The 5,109-nt window shown below is 44.4% G+C and overlaps 1 long non-coding RNA gene across 1 annotated transcript; it reads left to right on the forward strand.

Moving 5' to 3' along the window:
* Positions 1-238: 238 nt before the first annotated feature.
* LOC144584857 (uncharacterized) lies at positions 239-4,809 on the forward strand. Its single transcript, XR_013539326.1, has 2 exons — positions 239-2,323; positions 3,565-4,809. It is a non-coding gene; the product is annotated as an uncharacterized LOC144584857 (long non-coding RNA).
* The last annotated feature ends 300 nt before the right edge of the window (positions 4,810-5,109 follow it).

Below are 5,109 nucleotides of genomic sequence, written 5' to 3' on the forward strand. Positions count from 1 at the left end.
AAAAAGCAGCAAAATCAATATTCCTTTCCTTTCAAACCAATACTCTATTATTCTATGATTCTCCGGTTCTTAAAATTCTGTTCGGACTTGTAGCTGAAGTGACACAACCAATTGCTAGCATATTATTGCCAGCAATGGCAATAATATGCCAGCTGACATATTATTGGTCAGTATGAAGACTAAGTCTTTCGGTGAAACTAGAATGGGCCATTAATACATAGTGAAGGCTGCCCATTCTAGGGTTAACAAATAAGCATTTTATTATTATTATATCTCACTCCATGCACCACTTTTATTCCCATTGCTTCTTCCACAACGCAGCAATTGTATTTAGTTTCAATACAACTTAATTATTGTAACGTCTGGCACACGCATACTTGTGTAACTTTATGTATCTGAATGTATCTGTATCCGAATGGATCTGTATTAGAAACTGCTTTTACCGTAGACTGACCCTGACTTGGATCTCTTCTCCTGACTCTTGCCACAATCACACCAGGGTGCTAACTTTACAAACACACCCTTGCATATCAAAACACATAGTGCCTCAATGGCCTTCCATCTGCTAGCTGAGAGATATCGCCCCAAGGAACAGAACACAATACTTTCACTTCCCAAAACAACAGGCCTGCTCAGAGGGCAATTAAGGAGATAATTGGCACCCTTGGTATGCGAAGGGAGGAAGCTAAGGCACTTCCATTTTGACACCAAGGGAAGAGCTGTTACTTGAAGGCCATATACGAGATGTAACAATAAACAAAACGACAGAGATAAAACGAATATCTGGGTACTGTCAAATCAGACACATAGTCGCCATCTGAGTAATTCATAACCTTAAGGCCAAGGGGGCATGCGTATCATATGCACATTCAAGTATAGCCAATAAGTCAGACCCACAGAACATTTAGGGCCAATGGCCATAGAGATCCAAAGTTTCAGGTTCAGGACACCAATCAGAATCTAACTGTTTACGGCCCTTTGTGTGTATCCCTATAAAACATCCATGCACCCTTGTTTCGGGGCTCCTCTCTGCTTTTAAGAGATTGGGCCCTAGCTGTGTAATTTAATAAATAATTGGCATTCTATACAGCTGGTTGTCGCGTGTCTTAGTCTGCTGCCTCTGCCGGAGAATCAACCCGATTTTCAGGGTTAACATTTGGTGCGTTGGCCGGGAAACTCCGGTGAGTTAACTACTCCTCAACGTGAGGCACAGACACTGGGTCCCGGACCTTTGACTCCCGCCACTCGCCCTCCACGGTGAGCTTCCAGAAAAGGTGCTCTTCGTGAACCATAAGATACGGGAGACTCCTGAAAGACGGTAATCCCGTGAGGCCTGGGAAACAGCGTTTGATAGCCACCCTTCACTGCCAAGACGCCCCACCTGCTTGCCGAGGCTCCGGCCCGTGACGCTTGAAAGGTGAACGCAAGTGGGCAGTGAACAGGGCTTGTGAGTGATACGAACGGAGGAATGTGTGACAGCTCATCGAGGCTTGAGAGTGGAGAGTGATTGCCCCAGGCGCTCTAGAAGGGAGACCCGGCCGGGCAATAAGATTCTTACTAGGCACGAATCACCAATATGGGTGGTTCCTGCGCTGGTAAGGCACAGCAAACTCGGGGGACGCTCCTACGCTGTGTACTAAATAATTGGAGGGGACTCGTGGGAAGAAGGTCCGGGCTCAAAAAGAGACGCAAGATCAAATTATGCACTCAAATTTTGCCTACTGCAGTTTCTGGCAGAGGATGCAACAAAGGGGGGGAAGGAAAATCATCTGAGATAGTAGGCTGTTTTGCTTCATTATCAGCCTAGCCCGAAAAGATACAAGGGAAACTTAAAGTTAGTCCCTCTGAGACCAACAACATCCTGTATGGTTCTATGGATTATGTAGTCCCCCCACCCACCGGCCTGCAAGTATAAAGTTTTAGTGGCAGGTCCTAACAAAGATAAGGAAACAGAGAAAGACAAAGCAAGCGAGACCAAAAAAAAAAAAAAAAACTTGCCAGATTCAGTAACAGGAGAGACATGGGAACTTCCCCTCCCCCCTTCTTCAGCAGCCTCAGAAGGGGGGGGGAGCCACACCAACAGTACAGCCCGGAGGAGGCAGGTTTCTTGACTTCACCTCCAGCAATCAGGAAAGAAAAAAAAAAAACAGAATCACACACACACACACACACACACACAAAAGACACTAGGGGAATTGCTGACTATGGAATCCCACAGAAAACATGCAGGACAATGGAAGATGCAGTATGTGGATTGTTGGCAGAGTACGTGTTTGAGAAAGGAAGGCTTCAGAGTTGGGAAGCGCAAGTTGAAACCACAGAGGTGAGTTATCTGGATTTTTTTTTTCCTTCTATTTCCCAAGTCCCCCTCCCAGATACTAAATGGGGCTGGTGTACATTTCTAGGTATAGTGGGATTCTGAAATAAATATATATCTGGATTTCAAATTTTCCTGTTTGGGCATCCTCTCTCTATGAGGCACTTAAAAGGCTAAGGGACAGAGTGGGAAGAGACTCCATGCATGATGAAGGCTTTCCAGCTCCTAAAGCAGAGGCTACCCTCTGCCCCAGAACGGGCTGCCTGACACAGAACAGCCACTTATTTGTTCATGAGTGAGACAGCATGGCACTGGGAGTTCCCATGCAGATGATTGGCAACTGGCGAAGGCCTGTAGCTTATCTCTCAAAAGTTGGACATAGTGACCAAGGGCTGGCGCTCATGGTTACAAGCTGTGGCAGCTGCTGTCTTTCTCATAAAGGAGGCATGCTGATTTTCTATGGGAGTGCAGGTAACAGTCCGGTGCTGGAGCAAAAGGGGGGGGGGCCTCTGACTTTACTTCTGGTTAGCCTGAAGCCACGACTCATTCTGAGTATGTGTTTGAACTCTGCCACCCTTCTGCCACCATTTGCCTAAAAGTAGACTCATATGGTTGAGGCACAAGCCCTTCCACCTGAGACTTCACCCGTGCCCTCACATTGGCCCAGGGCCGGGAAAATAATTTTTTACAGACTCCCACTGTGCTTTTAGGGTGTTGCCTGTTTTTGGGGAACTTTGGAGAAATAGGGACTTCAGGACAGTAGGAGAAGAGGAAAGAGAGGTATGATTGGCGGTGATGAAGTGCAAGAGAAATGCAAAGAAAGAGAATTTGAAGATAGAATAGGTTAGGTTAGTAGATAAGAGATAGCAAGCAGAATTGCCGGGAACGTTCAGACCCCCCTCCTTGCTTCTCCAGATGCACAAAGTGGGAGCTGGAGAGACAAGGGGGGCTGATTTCATACCAGGAATGGCCTGCTTGTTTTCCCAGGATTGTTACATAGGCACTTTCTGTGGGAATTCCTTAGACACACATGTGAAAATTACTGCATTACTTGATAATCTGTGTTCTTGAACATCTGGACAATTGAAACTGTACTATCTGCATGAAAATTTGTTGAAAATACTTACTCACACACTGAAATGTTTCTGAAAAGGAACTACAGTACTTTTAAGATTGACAAAGGAGATTTCCAAGGGGGGGTTGGGGAAGATTAGCTTAACTATTTGCTTGGAGTTTCTCATTTGCAGAAAAAAAAAAGGTTGAAGGGATCGCTGCCCCCCCCCAGTGGATGGAAAACAGACAGAGGTTGGAAGATCTTCGCCGTTACACCATAGAGCAAAGAAATTTAGTGCTGTAATAAAAATGATAGGATTTCTTTTCCTTGCATATGTATCATCCTGATGGGAATTGTGCTTTTGTTTTAAAGTTTAACTGCTTGTATTATTTCTAAGTTTACTCTCTGTGAAAACATATGGTTTTGCAACTGCTTTTTACCAGTCCTGGCTTCCTGGCTTTTCCAATTTCATCCTTTCAAAATCTGTTATGTCTTTACTTGTTGCTTCTGCAATTTGTGGTTTAGAGTTTAAATTCCGCCATCTTATTGTTGTCAGAATTTAAAAAGGGGGGAGTGAAGGCTGCCCATTCTAGGGTTAACAAATAAGCATTTTATTATTATTATATCTCACTCCATGCACCACTTTTATTCCCAGTGCTTCTTCCACAACGCAGCAATTGTATTTAGTTTCAATACAACTTAATTATTGTAACGTCTGGCACACGCATACTTGTGTAACTTTATGTATCTGAATGTATCTGTATCCGAATGGATCTGTATTAGAAACTGCTTTTACCGTAGACTGACCCTGACTTGGATCTCTTCTCCTGACTCTTGCCACAATCACACCAGGGTGCTAACTTTACAAACACACCCTTGCATATCAAAACACATAGTGCCTCAATGGCCTTCCATCTGCTAGCTGAGAGATATCGCCCCAAGGAACAGAACACAATACTTTCACTTCCCAAAACAACAGGCCTGCTCAGAGGGCAATTAAGGAGATAATTGGCACCCTTGGTATGCGAAGGGAGGAAGCTAAGGCACTTCCATTTTGACACCAAGGGAAGAGCTGTTACTTGAAGGCCATATACGAGATGTAACAATAAACAAAACGACAGAGATAAAACGAATATCTGGGTACTGTCAAATCAGACACATAGTCGCCATCTGAGTAATTCATAACCTTAAGGCCAAGGGGGCATGCGTATCATATGCACATTCAAGTATAGCCAATAAGTCAGACCCACAGAACATTTAGGGCCAATGGCCATAGAGATCCAAAGTTTCAGGTTCAGGACACCAATCAGAATCTAACTGTTTACGGCCCTTTGTGTGTATCCCTATAAAACATCCATGCACCCTTGTTTCGGGGCTCCTCTCTGCTTTTAAGAGATTGGGCCCTAGCTGTGTAATTTAATAAATAATTGGCATTCTACACAGCTGGTTGTCGCGTGTCTTAGTCTGCTGCCTCTGCCGGAGAATCAACCCGATTTTCAGGGTTAACATCCTGGCTATGTTTTCATCAGGATGTGGCCAGAAGCCATGGAGACATATTGTTTTTAATTGCCACCCTTTAGTATCAGAGGTAGTTTGTGGAAGATAAAGTGAAGCTTTTATCAAGCTGCATTTTTGATCTTTGGAATACGCAGGCTTGTGTCCAGTAAGGATCATCTTGCTGGTGGAAGGAGAAATGAGGCTGCTTCCCTACCTTAATTTTCTTTCTCCTGTGCTGTCC

This window comes from Pogona vitticeps, chromosome 15, assembly GCF_051106095.1.
Source record: "Pogona vitticeps strain Pit_001003342236 chromosome 15, PviZW2.1, whole genome shotgun sequence".
NCBI lineage: Eukaryota > Metazoa > Chordata > Lepidosauria > Squamata > Agamidae > Pogona > Pogona vitticeps.